At 49.2% G+C, this 22532-nt stretch overlaps 1 protein-coding gene across 1 annotated transcript in view; it reads right to left on the minus strand.

Annotated features, from left to right (window-relative positions):
• Positions 1-21971, minus strand: part of gatad2b (GATA zinc finger domain containing 2B) — a 38039-nt gene extending 16068 nt beyond the window's left edge. The window contains exon 1 of the mRNA XM_036515742.1: positions 21812-21971. The gene's annotated coding sequence lies outside the window, so the exon portion shown is untranslated. The remainder of the gene's footprint in view (positions 1-21811) is intronic.
• Between the last annotated feature and the right edge of the window lie 561 nt (positions 21972-22532).

The following is a 22532-nucleotide window of genomic DNA, read 5'->3' on the forward strand; positions in this document are numbered from 1 at the left end:
GAGAGAGAGAGAGAGAGAGACAGAGAAAGGGAGACAGGGAGAGAGGGAGAGAGAGAGAGAGAGAGAGAGTGTGTGAGAGGGAAAGAAAGACAGAGAGGTGTAGACAAGGAGTGATGGTGGAAGGGAGAGAATTTGATGATTGTGGGGTATGATTTGAGCCCCCCCCCACACTCACACACACACCCCCCCCCATCCTGTCCCATTTACTCCTTCACTCTTAATTCAGTACGCAGTGCAAGACAAACCCCCTGGTCTGGTGGATACTGCCACCAGAACTTTACATGCACACACACACACGCGCACACACACACGCGCACACGCATGTACACACACACGCGCACACGCATGTACACACACACGCACACGCACACACAGCGTCGTTGGCAGCCTCGAGGGGTAACACCACAGCCCTGTAGTCGCAGACAAAGCCGTGAGCGGCCGTGCCAACGTCCATCACCCCTTTGTCTCCCCTTATACCGCGGTGCTAGAGCACAATGCACTCACCCCCCACCCCCCACACCACATCCTCACCCCCTCACCGCCCTTCCAAAAAAGTATGGCCCTTTTTTTCCCCTCCTGTTGTAAAAATAAACACCACACTTACTTTAGGGGGCCCCACGGAGGTACTGACGACTAAGGTTCTTTTTTTATTAATGTATTTTTAATAGCCGTGCCCTGGGGGCCGAGGGAGAGAGGGCAGGGGGGCAGACAGAGAGAGAGAGAGAGAGAGAGAGAGAGAGAGAGAGAAGGAAGGAGAAGGGACAGGAGAACGAGAGATTATGGGGAAAAAAGTAGGCGGTGCCTTCTGACACGTTACACTCTTTTATTGCCAACTCCTAATTCCGCACACACACACACACACACGCTGTCACACCATTTTCTTTCACACACACGCCATTTCTGCCTGTCCATCAGACAGCGCCTTACGATGGAATTAAAATGGTACCACTCTGCCCTGCCCCCGCCCCCACACCCAGGCCACCCACCTCCATCCCCCTGACCCAAACCCAAACCCCAAACCCCGGGCACAGAGGTGTGGCCCTGCTGAGGGCCTGCTTTGGCCGCTACGGGCCACTCAGGGAGTGACCGGAGCGTTCTCGCCCGGGCTGTGGAATCCGCTGCTCATTTCACGCATGACGCGCATCGTGACAATTAATTCGGCTGACGCAACTCGCCGCTGTTCCGCGCCGCTCCTGATGCGTCCAGAGCCCTGCTCCCCTGCCTCAGGGCACCCGGGGCTCCTTTTAGACTCGCTCAATCAAACCCCTCCACCCCAACACCCCCCCCCCCCCCCCCCCACTATCCCACACACCAGCCCTGGGGGCACTCCCCCATCCTGTCAATCTTACACCAAAGCCATGGGAGCCATGACCCCCCCCCCCAAAATGGCTCAAAATGGCCGCCGCGTGTGAGGTCAACACCACGCCCAGTGCTGTACGAGCTCCGAGCCCCGCGCGCGGAAAGCCTCCGCATAAACGCCGCGTTACTGTTAATATCGTCATTAACGACATCATTATGAAATATGAACGCCGAGGCCCGCGGCAGTGACCCACTTTGAGGCCGTAAAAGCCGGGGCTGGAGGTGGGGTCAAACGGGGTGAGCCGTGCGCTGAACGTGACGGGGGGTGGGGGGGGGGAGGGGTTTCCGCGAGACAGCTGGCGGGCACTGTGTCTTTTTCTGGAACATCTAATCCAGATCACGCCCCCACCCTGCTCGCACCCGCCCGTCTCTCCGAGGGCCCGCGCATGCTTGGACTTCAGGCCCAGCGGACGAGGGGGTCCGGCTCAGCCACGGTCTGGAGGGGAGAGAAGATCCGACCAGAGGAGCAGCAAACGACCAGCGGGAACTGCAATCCGCTGTTCATTTCTGCTTCTCCTTTCCACTTCAAATTCCAAACACCGTTCTTACCATTCATCATTCAACATCATTCTCCACGTCTGCTTATGGACATCAGATTCCGGACAACAAAACACACCAAACAGCGGCGAGAACAACTGACAAACACGGTGATAAAAGCCATCATACCCGGCTGAAGGATGAGCCCAGAACAGCCTCACCAGCAGGACTCAACGGCTCTCTCCCTGACAGAGGGCTGCTGGGGATTCAGCGCTGGTTTAGCTCTGATAGCAGGTACTGCGTGAACCACAGAGCACGAATCTGCCGCGGTACGCGGTACCACCATCGACACGGACCCGATCAAAAGGTCATTTAATCAACTGTTTGCAAACGATAACACGTAGAACCAGACGGGCCCTGGTTCCAATCAACGCGGGATTTAGTGCTGCTGAAGTGGTCAGAAAAATAAATAAATAAAACCACAGTGAGGAAAGTTATTAATAATTCAGAACTGGCTGCATGGATAAATATTAAAACTGTGAATAAAATTAAAACCTGGACAAAAACATGTTCCAATAGCCAGCAGGCTCTATGCATCGTACCCTGGGTAGCAACCTAATAAACCTAATAAACGTTCCTTTAACAGATACTGTAGTAAAAAAATGATTGCTTTCATTTCTCTTGTTGAAACGGGATTATTGGATAACGTGCTTCTCTCTGAGCTTCTCCGTCACAGACGGTGACTGAGTCCGGGAGGCGGGGTCACTGTAAGGAGCCAGACCTTTCCTCCAGCAGACACTGGCCCAGGCTTGCTTGTGACCATGTGAACAGAGGGACAGAAACTACTACGAAACCTCATAACGGAAGCGTCAGTCTCACACTACTCAGAGGTGACGGTCCCTCCCCACTCAGTCACCCCTGAAATGTTAAAAACACACTCACACAGGCTCTACATTTCTGGCCGCCACAGACATGACCGCCCTACCCCCCCACCCCAACCCACCTTCAGCCTCACTGGTTACACATTACCTCACTTCCTGTTTCCTGCATTGAGAGTGCAACAGAGCCTCGCACGACAGACGCTGTGACGTGAACACAGCAGCCAGTCATTCAGCACCGAGTGTTAGAACAACCAACAACCAAAGGCTCAGGCAAGCAAACCATACATCGCACCGCTAGGTTTGCTGGGGATAAGAAGGCCACTGGTGTCCCCAGCCAAACCCAGCACAACATGTGGAGTCATTTTAATGGCTTTACAGTTTGGCTTCCCTTAGTTTCTAAGACTGCCTATTGAGGTTGGCACAAGGTAACTTCAGGTAGTGCTTGAACGGTGTTGTTCACACTCGCTGGTCTGGGAGTGCTGTCAGCCTGGTCTGTCTCTGTTTCTCATTCAGCTTGGATGGATACACTTCTGCTCTTTTGTGCTGGAAGTCGCTCTGAAATAAGAGCATCTGCTAAATGAATGTAATGTACAGACAGCACACCTGAGGTTCGGGACACGCAGGAAACACACCTCAGACCTCACACTCTGGACCATGTGCAGAAAGGTGGACCAACCAGGATCCAGGAGCCATTCTGTGGGCGGAGTCACCACGCCCTCTCAGTCATTCACTCACCTTAACTGAAACGCTTATCTTGAGCAAAACACTCTGATTGGCCCGAGTCAGTGAGCCAATGACATCACACGCTGGCTCTGGTTATCAAGTTACCATCGGCCCTCTCCTCCTTTTCCTAGAAACACACAAACGTGTAAACAGCAAAGGCTAGAGGTTTTACACAAGGCCTCCCATCACCAAAATAACCAAACCATTACCGTAGAGACAGGCGCCTTTTAAACCAGCATTTTAAATCAGCAATAAATCAGCATCAGTACTACTCGTACTACCACACCCTGGGCGTATCAACCCAAAACCAGTGACATCACATTGGAGAACAGACTGCTTCGATGAGCTGACCACTAAAAGCCTGTGATCATCACTGTATCATTTATCTATTTATATATTTTTCCATTCTTCCTCCTTTTCATCCAGCTACTTCTGTGATCTCTAGTTGTGCTGCTTTAGGCTTGTCTCTCATGAGGAAGTCTGTGGTGATCACTGCTAAACAGGCAGTGATGTGACAGCCAGCATATTGATGAAGGTCGTTCTGTATGTTAGTTAAGCAGTCAGACAGCGATCATCACACCACATCAGTGAGATCCTCATTTAATTTCTCCCATTGTGTTTTCAAGGGCAACATTTCACTCTCATGCATAAAAGCCTCAGCTAAACGCTAACAGTGTAATGGCGGAGATGGAGAAAGTAAGAGGCAGATCTCTTTCAGTGTCACTGTAAAAGCTGTTCATAGGCCAAAGGCACTGGCTTGGAGCAATTACTCCCACAACCTCTGTCCTCTCGCAGCCCACACACTGATCCGGGGTCGTGATAACCAATGAACCGTTGCAGGAACCAGCGTCACGGTCAGAAGGTCTCCTTGAGCGTGGTTCACTGCTCAATAAGACCGTGACCTGGAAAGGGATGACCAGCATCAGCGACTGAGACAGCTTCTTCCTCCTGCCCAGACCGCAAACTCGCAGTCGGGAAATCCTATCTGGGCTTTTCTGGATGGATTCAGGCAGTGAAAGCAAGGCCTCCTCTCTACATCCTTCAGCAAGAGGCATCATAAAGGTTACTCAGGTCCAGATCTTTCAAGTAAAGAACATTCCAAGGTGGCAAAGTGTGGAGTGAATCCAACCAGCAAGGACACTGTTAAACCTTACCCACGGAGCGGGAGTTTCACTGTAACACAGCATTACAGGATAACTCTTGCTTTGGAGTACAGTGTAACATACAGAGTTACACTGTACCACTGAGCTACACTGTAACACAGAGCAGCAGTTACACTACACTATAGAGCTACAAAGAGTGTACCAAAGAGTGGAAGTTACAGTGTAACACAGAGTGGGGTTGTCACTGTACCACACAGTTACACTGTACTACAGAGCAGCAGCTTCACTGTAACACAGTTACACTGTACCACTGAGTGGGAGTTACACTGTACCCCAGAGCTGGAGGCCGGCATGTCTCCATGGCAGCAGAAAGCAGCACATCCGTGACAGAGATAAGCCACGGGGGATCCCTCAAATCCAGAATGTTTTATTACTGGGGGAGGGGGGGGGGACCCTGGGATCAAATACTGTGTGAGGCACACACCAGGGCTGGGGCAACCGCGACCGCGAAGACCCGCGTTCCTACAGGCCTGCAGAGACTGCCGGTCACCAGGCATTCACAGCACACACTCACAGCGATCCGGGAGCCACACACGCACCGGCAAAGGGTTCAGACTGTATGCAGTACAGTCAGAAATATCGTTAATGCGCTTACAGACATGAGACAGCTCCCACTTCACCACAGATTCTGTGACATTTTTAATGGTGTGTTAAAGCCATATGCTCTGTAGTATAAAAGGTCTATTTATGATGGAATGTTTACAGTAATGCATTTAACACAGACTAGCTGAGACATGAAGAAATTAAAGACCTTTTAAACTTTAATACACACACACTCATACCCACGCACACGCACGCACACACACACACACATACAAAAACAGGTCCTCCCTGAGCCACATGCAAACAGCCAAAATTAAAACAAAGCAATCAGCTTACTGCATCGATATTTAATAAAATTCTACTAATTATGCGACATACTTCACATCCATCATCCGAATTCATTAAGCGTGTTTACAGATAATGTTACATTACCTTGTGCTCCATGCTACAGCACTCACCAGCACAGAGCAGCTGGCGTGTAAAACCCAACGCGGATCCATCTGCAACAGACCGGGAGTCTTCTCACTTCCACCCTGAAATCGTGTTGATTTCCTGCGAGTTCCCCCTCGGCTAAATCAGCCCAACCGTGTGTGGGGGGGATTCAGACAGAGCCCTTTTAATCCGACGTCTCCCTGGCGCGATGTATCACACGTGGAGATAAGATCGCTACACCGCGAGAACAGCGGTACGAGCGACTCCATCCCATTCTCAGACTAAACTGTGACGAAACGCCGAGCAACTCAAATATTAATCACTCACCAGATCTGATAAAAGGGAGGGGTTAGAATCTACTGAAAATGAACGCATGACAAAGTTAGAGGCTGGCTCTTTCGTTATCAGACGGCAAGGTGTGCGGATTACCTGTTACGCTCACAGGAGGAGAGGCGTTCGTATCGCACCCTGCAATCAGCAGGTGCACTGAGCCGAACACCGCGACTTGGAAACGCGTTGCCGTGCAACCAGACACCACCATCAGATGGGTTATTTTTTGCACAAAGCCAGGGCAACCGTGTAATTATGTAATATCTCCCGTAAACAAACAAGGCCGAAAATGAGGGGCTATTCTCGGGACGCGGCACTCAGCTACGCGGGCAGCCGACCGCAGGAGGCTTCCTGACCGTCAGCCGCGCGGAGCGGCCTCCCTTTCAGAGGGGCTAGGGAAGCTAGAGAAACAAAACGATTGGCTGGTAATTATTCATCGCCCTCCAATCAGAGAGGGCAGATACACGTACGGGGGGTCGAATTACAACTTGACAGGAGGGAAAAGATGGGCGCAGGAGAGACCGCGAGGCGTTCACAGGGCCAGGCCACACTGCTGTAAGGAACACGGCAGGGAAAGAAAAGAGCAAAGCAGAGGTCTCGGCGAGGGGGCGGCAGCTACACAAGCCGCTTCATTTGCTAATTGGTGGAGCTACATCACAATCAACCCACACGCTGACACCCCAGCTGTGTATTACAGCACGAGGGAGAGGGGAAAAAGAGCCCCGCTGTCAGGAATATGACCACCATTTGCATACGGCTAGTTTCTGACACTAATGAGCCTAATTAGGGGGACGGTGCCCATGGCAACAGAGTCATAATTGGTTGGCTTGGACTGCCTGGGAGTTGTGGGTAACAGGATGCAGACACACAGCCAATAGAGGTCTTCCTTGCCGTGAATGGTTGAGAGAATTCATGTTTTTGTGTGTGTGTGTGTGTGAGAGAGTGTGTGAGTGTGTGAACTGCTCAAGGGGGAGGTACCTCTCTGGGATGTGACTGAAACCTCTGGTGGTCGACAACCAAAACACACAGACTAACGACACCCTGGAACACACATACACACACACGCATCTCACACATACACACACACACACGCACGCGCGTGCACACACACACACACACACCGTACACTCTCTCCTCACGCTCTCATCCGCAACACTTAAACCCCGGGTCCTCATTAAATAAGACAACAGCTCATTGTGGCCGTTGCCATGACGACGGACCATTCTATTTTTAAACCGCGCCACTAATCAATTCCTCTTTCTGCTGTCGCCCGAGGGAGGGAAGGAGGCGAAGGAGGGAGGCGGGGAGGGGACGACTGTTGGTGGGGGGGGGGGGGGCAAAGGGGAAGGAGTACGGGGTGGTGGTGTCAGTGGTTTGGGGGAGAGAGGTTAGCCCGTGACAGTGAAGGAAAGAGTCTAGACTTGCTCTGAGCCTGTCTGGACTCATGTCACCGCTGTTCTCAAATGCCTCGTACACCTGCGAGTGCGTGGGGCTCCCTCCCCCAGCACGCACACAGAGCTCTGGCCTGCCGCAGGGGAGACACTGAACCCGCCACACATCCCCTGCATCCAGGCCACACATCTCCTTCAGGCTCCTTCAACCGTGCCCTGTTCTCCCCTGCCATTGGACTGTCGACGAGGACCTAGCCAATCAGGATCAAGCTGAAACATTTCCAGCTTTGTTCTACAGAAAAAAAAAACTGTTCCACACACACACAGAAGTCCTACGACACGTTAACCTCTACTTTTGCCATCACTGCTGCCTGTGTCTTTGTTTGAACAGAAGACAGGGACCGATAAGAGATTCTGAGCAACACGGGATAACAACCGCATCACTTGGGAACTTCGTATGGGAATCGAAGGAATTAACTGTGACCGAACTGTCCGCTTATAAACAGTCCAAGTACTGAGGCCCAGACAAGGACAGCGTGTGGCTGACTGATGAGAGTGAAATACAGGCTACATAAGCCCAGGAGGGCCTTTAAACATACACACAAACACACACACCTCCACAAAGAGGGAGATTCTATGGGTCATTGTTACGATGGCAGACCCTTAACAACGCACTGAGACAGAGCAAAGAATATTTCACCGCTGAAATACTGGTCACTTTGAATTTCTGTGAAAGATCCTGTATATGATCTTTCACGCTCACAACACCCAGCCTCTGACCTCCTTCACAGAAGACTCGGGCTCATGCTGATGGGATGGGGTGGGGGGGGGGTGTTAGCAGGATTAGGATTTGGGGCGAACAGTCTCGAGACACGTTAGGGACTAGAGGCTTAGCCAGTTTCAGATGATTAGATGATTACTTTTAAAAAGGACAATCACACATATGTGCTGCTCTCTGCATCCTCCCTCTCACACTGGGACGAGGGATCTGATGTCACCTCGTCTGTAAAAATTAGTTTCCTGTTCCTTTAAATGTGGAGTCAGAATTCTTTTTTTTTCTGTTTTTCTTTTCTTCTTTTTTTTTTCTTACCCAGGGTACCCAGCGCAGTCAAAACGCGAGAGCCAGTCTAAGCCGGTTTGTAACCTCAGGACATGGAATTATCTCTTAATATGTAGCCGTTAGTGGTCAGGACGTCACACGAAGACACAGAGAGAGAGAGAGAGAGAGAGAGAGAGAGAGAGAGAGAGAGAGAGAGAGAGAGAGGAGAGAGAGAGAGAGAGAGAGAGAGAGAGAGAGAGAGGGGAAGAGGGAGGAAGAGGCGGGGGGAGGGGCGAGAAAACCCCACGCTTTCGGGGAAGAAAGAAGAAAATGTGGTGCTTGCGAGACGCCAGATCTAAACCTGGCACCTTTACAAGAAGGCTCAGTGCACAGCTTCAGAGCACACAGGGTGGGGCGCACGGCACTGCAGCTCCACGCACACAGCAGGGCCAGAGAAAAGGCTGCAGCCTCAACCTGAGGCAGCAGAGACCAGAGTCCCAAACACAAGAGAAACAAAACCCTACAGGAGAACATGTGCATACTCATACACGGATACACACACACACAGATACATACACACACACGCGCCCACATACACACACACGCGCGCGTCCACATACACACACACACGCGCGCCCATATACACGTACACACACGCGCCCACATACACACACACACGCGTGCCCACATACACACACACACACACACGCGCCCATATACACACACACACACGCGCCCACATACACACACACGCCCACATACACACACGCGTGCCCACATACACACACGCGTACGCACACACACACACACACACACACACACACACACACACACAGAAATCCACCCCCACACAGACAAACACACAAGCGCACACACACACACACACATACACACGCATACACACACACACACTGGTCAGTGTTCCCCACAGAGAAAGAAAAGGCGTTCCAGCGTGGGGACACGCGCTCTTTGTCAAACTCAGATAAGATCTGTGGGGAGACCTGGCTGCTGCACGCAGCTCCACTGCAACAAAGCACTGAAAAATGGCCTGGAGCTCAGAGCCCAGATCACACTCCGCACTCAGAGAGTAGGACCAGCTCCGCCGGGCACTGATCCCAGAACAGCCACACCGGCAGCAACCTGACACAAAGGGAGAGAGTAGTGGGGGAAGGAGGAAGGCCAGAGGGAGAGAGAGAGGGGACAGGGAGTGATTGCGAAACAGAGAGAAAGAAAGAGAGCGAGACTGGGGATAAAAATGAGGGGGAGAAAGAGTGTGAGGGAGGTAGAGAGAGAGGGAGAGAGAGAGAGGGAAAGAGGAGAGAGAGAGACAGAGAGAAGGGAGGCTAGGAAGGAGGAAAAAGAGGGGAGAGAGGAGTGGAGGAAAAAAGGAAGAGGAAAGGAGTGAGACCGTGACAGAAAGGAAAAAAATAAAAAGCGGGAAAAGAGATGGAGACAGATTGAGGAGACAGGAAAAAAGTGAGAGAAGAGAAATCAGGAGTGATGGACAGAAGGAGAAAAAGGAGAAAGAGACACAAGACACAAGAGAGAGAGAGAGAGAGAGAGAGAGAGAGACTTTCTCTCAGGGAAGACAGTTCAGGCGTGTTATTCCCTGCTCAGTCTCATTCTGTGAGCTGTATTTAATACTGAGTAAACACTGCTCCAAACACCTTGACATATTTCATCTATGACATCATCACAGGCCCATCATCAACAAGTCACATGACGTTACTCTTTAAGGACAGCCAATGAGAGTCCTGCACGGCCAAGAGCTCATTCAGTCAGTACCAACTCACACCCATTCAAGGAGCTGGCTACTAGCTTAGCATACTTATCCAGGGCAATTCACACAGCTCATATGCTTCATTTCACCTAGTTATACAGCTGGGTATTTTATCAAAGCAATTCAGGAGCAGCACCTAGCCCAAGGCTACAACAGCAGCATCCAACCCAAGAATGGAGCCTGCAACCTTCTGGTTGTCAAGTCAAGTTACTCAACCACTATGAATGACTTCAACAGCTCAACTGGCTAAAACATACAATAGCATCTGGGACTAAAGATTATACTTTAAAGAAGCAGCAACATGCTAATTTGATGAGACTATTGGAAAAAAGGGAGATATGGAACAATTAGATATGGAAGAGTGAAGCTTTACAAACCCCAAAATGAGTGGAGAAGATACTGTGTCATCAAACCAAATCTCTCTGAGTTTTGTTGGGGGGAGTCAAAATCTTTCAAGCTGTTCAGTCAAATCAGGCTGACAGCTCATGCTAGCTCCACCCACTAGTGAACAGGCCCCATCTCCTGCTTGTCTGTGCTGTGTTAACAGAAGTACACCATCTTACGGACACAGACGGCCTTGTGTGTCCAACATGCAACCAATCAGTGTCCTGCTGGAAGCCACCGGCACTGGTGCCCACTTTTTCACGATTGCTCTTTGTAACTGTGTCAGATTACACCATGATGCCATTATATAATTCTTCCATGCACCTGCCAGTCTTCGATGTAATGTGATCAGAACGGGGCGGGGCCTGGGCCTGACCCAGTAGGTGCAGTGCTATGCACACCATGCAACGGCGTTTGGTTTGCAACACAAACACACAGACCACAGCCAGCAGCACAGGTGCTGTGCAGGGGAGCGTACGTGCTTCTGTGAGTCGCGCACAGTGCAAGACTCACACTTCGAAAGGACTGCATCCGTCGCTCGAAGCTCTCAGAAAAAAAAAAAGGCACTGAGAGGGTTAGACCAGTTGCTGAATCTGGTGACCGAAGTGTTAAGCTGGTACATCTGCCCTGCGATTGGCCACAGCCACAGTTTGCGCTGCAGGGGCTGATGGGTAACGAAGCAGGCGGCCACGGCTTGTGTCCCACGTTCACTCCGCTGCCAAAGACAGGTCCACGTGCTCAGGAACTCGGGGTGCTCCCTGACACCAGCAAACCTCCATGCCGAGTCTGGAGCGGGGGATATGGTGAAAACTGCAGGGAAAAGCAAGCTGGCATCCGCTCCACTGCTTACAGCTGCTGACACTCGGATGAGCCTCAGTCACATTCACTCGCACTGCAAAGCACCTTAACCTTGATGCAGTGAGTAAGGAACTTAAACCATTTTAGCTGTTTCTTACACAGCATTTTCCAGCAATCTCACAGAGCGCTGAATTCACTGTAAGAAACGAAAAATAACACTGGACACTTTCCTCAGCTCCTTACTCAGACTTAATGGGAGCACAGTGTGGATCGAATGGAACTGTGCTGACCAAGCTCGGTATCGAACACCGACAACTTCAAAGGTGTCACCATGGTATAACTGCTACTCTGATAAATCTCGAGAAGCGCACGCAGGCAACTTCCCAAAACAGCACACTTGTCTTGAGAGTAAACGAGTCTTGCTTCACTCACACCTTCTGGTGGTGGAATGTACAGACAGAAACAGCACTCCTGATGCATAGCGGTTTGAGCCATTCCAGTTCTTACCAGAAGCAGGGAGGTGTAACGAACAGGAGCCCCCCACTCCACTCCACTGCCCTGCTTTCAGTAAAAGCTGGAGCGGATCAAACAGCTCCGCACTGGGACTGCCATTCCCACCCCAGCCCTCCATGGTCTTTGCATGTTCACAGCCAGGCACTAATCCAGCTCTGCCTTCTGCCGGTAGGAATCCTTTCTCTCGGCCACGTTCGCCCTGGAACATGCGATCGGCGGGGATCTGCTGACTGCATGAAAGAACCCATTCAGCTCCTGCCTGCTGATACTGCCGCCAGTCTTCCACAACGTATTGCTAAGCAACCCGAATAAATGTGTTCATGCCATTTACACAGACGTGAATGCAAGCCAAACACACAGGGCAGGCCATAAAGGAAGCCACTTATGTATTTATGTACTTGTTTATTTTGAATACCAGGAGGCGCACTTCAAACTCAGATGATCGGTTTTGCGAGACACGCATCAGATACTACGCGATGTAAGAGAAACACATATCGCGATCCTAGTTTCTAAAGACTGCCAACAGCCTGGAAATGAAGAAGAAGCTGCTGGTGCATCATTACCCGTTGATCAAACCCGGGGTCCCTACACTATATGCTGTACACACCTGAGCTGGTGGGAGAAGGCTAGCTGGCCGCAGAAGGCTAGCTGATGGGGAGAAGTCTAGCTACATGCTGCCACTGCGTTCCTGGGACTTCAGAAGGCACACGTACAGCCAGGGAAGGAGGGAGTGCTGAAACACTCTTCACACCTTTCAGAAGGTGTTGCTCTCCTAAGCCAGGCGCTTAACCTCGACCACTGCTGCAAATATCCATCCGCACTAAATATAACAGTCAAAGAAGTGAAATAATGAAATAATACATATCATCACAAAAAATATTTCACTTGTGCAAACAGCTGGAGTTCAGACATCATCAGCGCTGGGAGTGCACCACGTTTGCCTTTCGAGCTCATCATGGGTGCAGCTGGAGGAGTTGCTGCTGAGCCAACAGGGGGCGCTCATTCATCGGGACCCACTGAAAAACCAGTGCACCGGGGCGGAGACAGGGCCCACTGAACCACAGCCCTTATCTCCCTGTCGTCATTAGCTCCCATGGCATTCGCTGCCACGAGTGTGTGTGTGTGTGTGTGTGTGTGTGTGTGTTGGGGGGGTGGGGGGGACTGATATCCTGGCCAAAGGCCCAATCAGCCTCTCTCAGTCTGGCCACCTAAATACCCCCCACCCTCCCCCCACCACCACCCAATTTAATTAGCTGAATAAATCCTTGCCTCTGCACCCCCGCTGGTGTGTGGCGAACGGGTCTGGCACAAAATGGCGGCCGTGCATCAGTCAGACGGGCGCTGGATGTCGGTGGTGGCTGAGGTGAGTCTCTCTCTGCTGCCACCCCCCACCCCACCCCCCCCAACTGTAATGAGCTATGAGACACTCCGAAAGCACAGTGCATCTGCAATTAGTTCTGTGGGTTATTTATGCCAAGCCCGGGGGGGGGGGGGGTGCTGGCGGACAACGACACAGTTTGTCATCGCTAACATCGCCACGGTGTGTTGTTACGACGACACCACAGTGCAGAGAGAGAGAGAGGGAGAGAGAGGGACAGGGGGAGGAAACACACCTTGCTCTGCACACAGGGACTAAGTGATCCATCAGTCTTGCAGCCTCTTTAAGCCTGGTGTGGAAGCACAGCTTTGTCACGCCGTTGATGTGAACTTGGCCCTGCAGTATCAGTTACGTTATTTCAGCATTGTGCCACTGACGGTTGAGTGATATATTCCTCTTGAAGACTGAGCGAGTTTATGTCGAACTTTACCTCTATTAAGTCTTTGAGCCATGTTTAGTATTTTAAAACAGGTAAACTTGGTAGCTAACCATCCCTAATCCAGATCCACACTGAGATGCCCCAACCACTGAGACCCCCCACCACCCTCAGCCCACAGCTGCTGCAGCTCCAGCACCCCCCGCTATGCAGCCAAAATCAGCGTCTCCCTTCCCGTCCCCATTGAGCACAACTGATCTCTGATCAGCACTCAGCCGATTTAGATGCAGATGAGAGAACAAGGAGAGGTGCCCCTGGGCTGGTCACTGATCCTGGGTCAGCAGCAATCAGGGCATCCCTGGCTGTTCTGAGGCCTTTCTCTACTGCTATGCTGCTATTCCATATGAGGCCGATCTCTCACAGGATGATCTCCTGGCTCTCTTGTACTGATCTGCTGTTCAGGTCTGCAGGCTAAACAGGTTAGCCTTCTGGACCACCTCTGCCTTCAGGACGCATGCTGTATCAGAGCAATGCTAACATCTCCACACCCACTGTGTGTGTGTGTGTGTGTGTGTGTGTGTGTGTGTGTGTGTGTGTGTGCGCCCATTCCTAGGTGTGCACCTGTGTGTGTGTGCATTTGTGTGTGTTCTTGTGTGTGCCTGTATGTGTGTGTGTGTATATGTGTCGCCATCAACAAGGCTGCTGTGTGTGGATCTGCCTACTGTTTCTAATGCTAACAGCTGGGGAGAGCGCGTAATTAAACTTCACAGAGAGCTATTCATTGCACTCGATTGTTTTGGTGTGGGCTTTAATAAGCATTGCGTGAAGCCTTCAAGCATCCGCCACCCCATTCAGGTGTTAACAAGGTGAGCGCGCATGGAAAAAAAAACCCTAATTCACTTTGCTAATTTTTGAGAAAAATAAAAATCATCCTCTCTAGGTTATTAAAATTCAACTGCTGCATATCTCTCACCAGGCTCAGATTCTATAGCTGTAATCTAGCAACAAAGCCAGGGCTTCAAACATACAAGCATACCCTGGTAAAAAAGGTACATATTTTACACAAGGTCTCTTAGTTATCAGAAATATCCTTAGAGATATAAATACCAGCATGTAAATGGATGCGCTCCAGGAGCTCAGAAAACAGGAGTTCTTAGTAAAATGTCAATAACTACAACAGAAATAGCTTCAAATACTCACAGTCAACACTCACAATTCACTTGCCACTTGCTGTAGTCCCAACTGCTAATGTCCCTACCGAGCATGTTCACCTTTTCTATTTATAGGTTTTCAATTCTGGCTGAGACACTCAAAAACAGCCGCACTCCTCTCCTCATTTCTCCTGATTCTGTTCCATCTTCCTCATCCTCTTCAGCCCAAAACAGCCATGTGCGGTCTAATCAGATGACCATCTGGACGCCATGGTTACCCGAAATCACTTTTGTTGGTGAGAAACAGTAAAGTGAGAGATGAGGCGGTGTTAAAAATGGAGGTGCATAACCTTGCTGCTGGCTGGCTTTTGATAATGCAAACAACAACATCTGTTTACTGTTAAAAGTATATGCGCATTGTTTTTAATGGCTTATTATTTCTAGATATAGATGTTTAGAATATAAATACATATATATATAATATATATGCACAAAAAGATTGACAGTTGTTATGAAAGATCCCGTTTCTCAGAGGCTTCTTTGCCATTGGATACCTGCTCAGTGGATGACCCCGATCCAATAGTGTTCCAGCCGCAGCGAAGAGCTCCGTCCTCCAAGAGCTCAAGTGGGCATTATGCTCACTAGCCCTCCAGAGCAGTAAATCGCTAATTCATTCTGACTGACAATTCACTTCGAACAATAAACAACCCATCTGAACCCTACCCTACCGAAACCCGCAGGAAAGAGCAGTCCTGGGAGGTCTGGGGGGGGGCTGGTTCCCCTTCAAACCTGGATCTTATTTTCGTGGCGTAATTTGCGAAAACAAACGTCAGGCCATTTTCTGTTCTGTGTCTGGGGGCTTTGCGTTAACGGCGGCTGCATGTTGTAGGTGGAGGCCTTACGCAGGCACGTTCATCCACGGTCTGCCCGCTTGCGAACAGCTTCCTCCACCAGCAGCAGATGAAACAAACATACACAGGGTGACAGTGTAGCACAGTGGGAAGGAGCAGGACGCAGGACTTGTACCTGAAAGGTTGCTGGTTCAGTTCCCCTTTGGGGCACTGCTGTTATAACCCTTGGGCAAGGTATTTAACCCACAGTTGCTTCGGTGAATATCCAGCTGTATAAATGGACAACATGCAAAGAAGTGTAACCTGTGTAAGTGGCTCTGGATAGGAGCGTCTGCTAAATGACAATAATGTAACGTAATGTAAAACAACACCACGAGGGCCAGACCTGCATGCTCTGCAGATGGGCTCACAGCAGCAGAAACCAGGCCCTGGGACAACGCAGACCGAGCCAGAACCAGGGGTTCCACACTCTACCCCCCGGAGGGCACATATGCACGCTGGGTTTTGCTCAAAACAACCACCCCGACACAACTGGTCCAATTAGTTCATTTACGGCACGCTTTCAAGCGTGCACATTTCCCACAATGCACTGTGGCAAACCATCTGAGCACAGGCTGGGCGTACATGTGCAAACTTCAGTTGCAATGTATCATTTCACGAAGGGAAAAAACCCCCACCAAACTGTGTAAATAGTTTGGCTAATTAAGAAATGAAGAACAGAGCCTGTGCAGAAAGGGCCTCTGCGAGTCTAACAGCTCTCAGCAGTGCAACTCCACCACATCATACAGTAAGTGCATGCTCATGCCAGCACATTTGTGTAAGCAAAAGTGCGAAATGCATTACAAGGCAAATGACTTTACAGATTAACACAGCTAAAAAAAAAAACGAAATCGTAAAGCTCCTGAGGTCAGCAAATGCGCTGGAATCCATTTTGAATGCAATCTGAAAACCTGGCCGATGTTTGACCTCTCCAGTGTAGGAGCAACTCAATCAAACTGGCCCTAAAGGCTAGAAGCTTCCACTGCAGTCGCAGGGCTACAGTGATCCTACAGCTTTCCCCTGCAAAACAGCAGCTTTGTCCTACAGTCTACGTCTAATACAGTCTCATTCATTTCACTTCTAATCATTTAATATTTGAATATTGTGTCCCTCGTAAAATCAAATATTGGAACAATCAAACCTCATCCCCTCCTCTCTGTCCAAAGCACTCCATGAGGCTAATTCATTGTGTATAAATGGTGACTCACAGCAAATAGAATTCCATTCATTCTCACTTAGACTTAAACCCTCTGGATTTTTCATTTCTGTGTTAATTAACAGGTCCAGGAATACTGACCCAAGTACTAGGTTGGTGAATTACACAACCACAAGATCACCAATCAAATATTTGGTTTAACCCTGAAAATCTAACTGAAAATTGTAATTCATTTTGACAGAACACATCAATTAGTGTTTGAAAACAAGATAAAGTAGACTTTCCCTGCACACACCAGGCAATTATTATTCCAAGACCAAGATCTGGATATGTTTCATATGCCCAAGTACCTTTCCTGTGTTATACTTCCAAACTGAAGCCCCACCCCCACCACGCCTCCCAGGTGCCTTTTAAGATAAAAGATGTATGCCACATCCATTTCCCATAAATTATTCACAAATCACAATATTTGCAGTCTCTGTGGCAATCGACTGCAGCACCGTTTGCAGACACGCCACTACGCCGTCTATGAAGACAATTAGTTTGTTTCTGCGATGTTGCTTTCCGCGTGCAGTGAAAGTCTGGTTTATACCAGTTGTTATAAGAGATTAATCCCTTGCTTATCACCTCACTTCATATGCAAGTCATTAACATCACATATCAATTAATTTCACGTGCCCGCTACCCGCGCCGCGCTCCCTCAAAGGATTTTCACTTGGGCGGATTTTTAAATAAACTTAATTTTCCTGATTAAGCGCTAATTATACAGATTTTCCTCTCTTAAACGGTGAGCATTCATCTCTTAATTTCGAGTAACGACCCCAGTAAGAGCGGAGATCTTAAATGAACGTCGGAAAGCGATTGCTTCGTTACTTTGAAACAGCCGTCCGGAGGACAGGCAGGCACGGCCACGTCCCCCGCGATCCCGATCAGGCACGATCCCGATCAGGCACGATCCCGGGCGCAACGGACCGTCGCCACATCGCACATGCGGTTACTAGGGGGTGCGACTGTGTGCTATGACAACGGGGCCAGGTTCAACCTGGAAAGAATGAGAGCGGCATTTTGGTGGTGCGGACACGCTCACTGATTCTCGAGTAAACCCATCACAGTAGATAAAAAATGCATCTGGCAAAGCCTTTCTCTACGTACACAACATGCTATGTTATATGACAATCTCTCAGCCCAGAGGGCGAAAATACCACACTTGTGTTGTGGACTCCAAAGTCTGAAAATGCCATTTGTAATGAACTTCCTGGGCTACTACATCCAATGTAAAGTTCTGTCTTTTTGTCTGGGGTCAGCCATATTGGAATGGCATTCTGACCAGCCCTGATGTGTACGGAATGGATGTATACTAAGGACACACACACAAAGAGCACTGACCCGTGCCACTACCCAGAAGCCATTGCTCCTCTTCTCCACACATTGCTGCTGTTCTCTGTCCCTTTATGCTGCTAGTCAGGTGTATAAATTTAGCTTTTTGCTCCTTAAACAAGCACGCCTCGGGTATTTACAGGGCGCAGGAAAAGTTCCTGAGTGACATCACCGCAGCGATCAGGGGGCGGCCACCGTGATGCGGGTGATAGCGGGGGGTTTTTATCTGTCCATCTGCAATGAAATCTAGATCAATTAGAGCAGAACGCACATCAAAGCCGCGCTCCGGCGGAACGCTTACACCCAATTACCACGACACCCGCGTCAGCGCCCTCGCCGTGGAAACGGGACCGCGCAGAGTGCGAAATCCCTCTGCGGGGCTCACCGAGTGCGCCACCGTGTCACCAGCGCTGACGAGGTGCCAAACGCAGCCCCGACATGCCTACTACACACGGAACACAGGGAGGCAGTGTGGCACAGCGGTAAGGAACAAGCCTCATAACCAAAGGGTTGCTGGTTCAGTTCCCCACTGGGATTCTTCTGCTGTGCCCTTGAGCAAGGTACTTAACCCAGAATTTCCTCAGTAAATATAAAGTTGTGTAAATGGATAACTTGTAAAAACCCGTGGAAGTCACCCTGGATAAAACCGTCTGCTAAATGACAATAATGTAATGTAACGTAACAGGTGTCATTCAATCGAAGCACCGTGGAGCTTCATCCTTAGCTCTGACCAACAAATCCGAGAAACAGACCCCTGCCCCTCCCCCCCCCCATTTTTACAAGTTTTGTCCATGTTAAACGTGTTAAACATCCTCATGATGTGTAAAAATAAAAATGCAACACCTGCCTGCACCTCCTCACTCACTTCCTCACAAACACAAAGCACCCAGTCTGTTACCCTGAATGCCCCCCCCCCCCCCCCCAGTCCCTACACTAATGCACACATGGTGACAAGATGCCATGAAAAAACGCAAGTGAAACTTCCCCATTCAAGGACACCTTCAAATGTGCAGCTCGGTGCCATTTTAAGGGGAAGTGCTCAGGGCAGGTGAAAGAAAATGCCCTTCGGGGACACAGCTTGTGTCTGCAGGGAACCCATTCAGGGCTGAGCATAAAGGACCCAGAGCTGAGCTCGGTGTGCTACCCCAGAGCTGAGGGTTCAGGTTCAGCCTGCTGTTTTGCCCTATAGCAAGGCACCGAACTGGAATCTTTCCAGCAAATATCCTGCGGTAGGAAACAGACAATATGCACAGATGCAAAATGTGCAAATTGCCCTGGCATCTGCTGAACAAATATACAATGTAAAATCATATGCAAATTGGTGCGTTTGCCAGAAGTATTACAAAGGAGGAATGAGCTGCAATGGCAAGACCTCTTAAACCAGCACAGCATTGTAACCTATCCCTCAGGCCGATAGGTGTCACACAAGGTATGGTCGGTGACATATGAACTGGGGGCTGTGGGTTTGAAACCTGTGCAGCAGTGTGGCACAGTGGTAAGGAGCAGGGCTCATGACCATAAGGTTGCTGGTTCAATTCCCTGCTGGGGCACTGCTGCTGTACCCGTGGGGCAAGGTACTTTATTATCCACTATCGCCTCAGTAAATATTCAGGTGTATAAATGCATAAAACTGTAACATACATGTATGTAGGTTGCTCTGGATAAGGGAGTCTGCTAAATGACAATAATGTAATGTAATGGAGGGACCCCCTAAGCGAAGAACAAAGCGGTGAAGGGACACCTACTGCTGCACTGTTGAACATTATCATTAGATTTCCTCACAATTATTTATAACACTGCTCTCTGGAGCCAGATATTCAAACTGAAAATGAAGCATATGAAAAGCACAAAGCTCAAGCAAGGAGGTCTGATCCATAAAACTTGGTACATCCAACCTACCTATACCTGAGTTCGACTGTCTCACAGAACTGCCCCAAAGCGCTTTCTAGTGAATGTGTTACAAATGATTTATCTTTTTTACCAGTTGAAAAAGTGTGCGCTAATTAATCAATTGTCATATAAAGTGCATGCTGGCCTGGTTGGAGAACTGCAACTATTCTATGGCCATGAGACGTAGCCAATAATAGAAGGGTGGTTTTGGATTCTATACCACGTGGTAAGACGGAGGAAAACCGGGAACTGTGAATTCTGTTTTTTAAAGCGGCATGCAAACGACCGATGCAAATGTTAAAGCCACCGATTGGTCATCTGAATTCCTTCAGTTTCATTGGTGCCTCAGTGAACTGCTGCGGAAATTGACTGCAACTTTTCTACCCCGTTTTCCCCTCCAAACGTACTTATTGTTATGTAGAAAAACTCTGTCAAAGTCCATATGTCTTTCGCAAGAATACATATATATTTTTGTAATTATTAGGAAAAAAAAGTCCTCTGGGTGCGCAGGAACTTGCAACATCACTAAGTGCTGACCTGTCAAACAACCTTAGCGTTTACCTTTCTTGAATGAAAGAGCGACACGACTGAGTAGAGATTTCTGAGAAGAGGAAAATATTTTTTTAAAAAATAATAATAAAGAGAGAAATGATTAAAAAAAATACAAATTCGTTTGAGCTATTGATACATTGGAAAGGTAAATTGATTTGTAGTAAGGTAAGGTAAACTGTTGAAAGGGTAAACTTTGTAGCTGGTTTTAATCTGTGACAACTGCCTTCTAAAACGTCACACAAACTCCACCAAGGACTGGACATTTTGACCAGGTCTTGGGAATTCTGTATATAAATTCCTCACAATCTCACCATCTCCTTGTCTGCCGCACCGAGATATTAGACGGTATCTATTAATGATCTACGATTCATTCCCAACGTCATTTACCCCGACTTATTTGCAGCGCCAGTTGGTTGAGATCAATGCATGCTTTCACGTTACAGTCAGTTGCAGTCTTACGTATGTCAAATGCAGGGTAGCCATTTGCGTGCATGTGGAGCAAGTTGAGCGAGAGAGAACGTCTTCACTTACGTAAATGGCTGATGCATTTTTGGATTTTTTTTTTAATTGAACAACCATCAGCTCCACAAGCACACAACACTTTGCGCCCTCTACGCTGTCAAAACACCGCCGTTTCGTGCGCTAAAAGGACCGCTCGGCCACATAAGTTTGTAATCTCATTCATATTTTTGTACTATGATCATAAAAGAACAGTAAGTGTGTGCGATTTGAGGTTCGCATTGTGTGCACTACGCCGCTACTGTATTCCGCGCAGCCGGGAAGACGCAGGGCTCTCTCAACCGATCTGGGTTAACCCCTAGAGACGCGAGATGAAACAATGAAACGCATTCTGTGCCCTAAAACGAAACAATTTCCCCACCGCTCGCAATTATTTTTTCCGCCGTAATACGCGGCGTCGAAAAGTTGGCCATCGCAACGCACCTCTCAGATTACTAGACGCAGAGAAACAGAGACCATTTTAATTTACTTAGCCACTTTGAACTGGGGGGCTGTTGGTAGCCAGCTAGCTACAACGCTGGAACAACAATTGTCTGGCTTTGCACCACAATTTCACCAACCGTATATAATCCTCCGAGAGCCTTCAACACAAAAGAATGCCACAAGAAGAAGTCGCTCGATCATATGAGAGTGAATCCGAAACCCATCGTCGCTATTTTAAAATTCCCATTCCACCTCGGCTAGGCCGCAACCGAATCCTCGGACTCACCTGACTCGCCTTTACCCCTCAGGTTCCACTGGCTCCGGGTTCACTTTCCGATCCTGTAGCGCTGCAGCAGCTCCTCACGACCAGTCCCCGGCACCGGCAGGCAACACAAAAGCGCTGATTGGGCCCCGACAAGCGTTCATCCCCCTTGGTCTCTGCCCAGACAGACGGGTTATTGGTCGGCGGCTGTGTCGGAGACGCGCCCCTATTAAGGTGTGTGTTGTTGTCTGTGTCTAGAGGGGAGGGGACAAGAAGGAGCGAAATGATGGGAACTAAATGGGTTGTTATGCGCTCCGTGTCGACAGCGCAAGGCAAGCTTACTACAATGACAGATAAATTGTGGCCAGCCATATTAACTCCCTTCTCTTTCCGCTGGGGCTATAGACTGGATTCCAGAGGAACAATACCGTTGGGTCCGCACGGCGCAATTGTCACCTTTTTCACCCAGTGTAATATTCCCGAAGTTATATTTTTACACAAAAATGACTCCCTAACAGCTAGTACACCGTGCGTGATTTTCCGAGCGTGAACAGTCGGCCTACCTGTTTTGTAAAAACAGTAGTGTTAAAGTTGAATACGCCCACGGCCGGTGATGGTGATGAATGATAGCTGGCAAGCTAATTAAACGAATAGCCATCGTTGTTTTAACATTAAAATACTTAACGTATGACCCTCGTTCGTGCTCATTACGGCAGCACTTAAGATCACACTACGTTTATTGCTC

This window comes from Megalops cyprinoides, chromosome 21 (assembly GCF_013368585.1).
Source record: "Megalops cyprinoides isolate fMegCyp1 chromosome 21, fMegCyp1.pri, whole genome shotgun sequence".
NCBI classification, from domain to species: Eukaryota; Metazoa; Chordata; class Actinopteri; order Elopiformes; family Megalopidae; genus Megalops; species Megalops cyprinoides.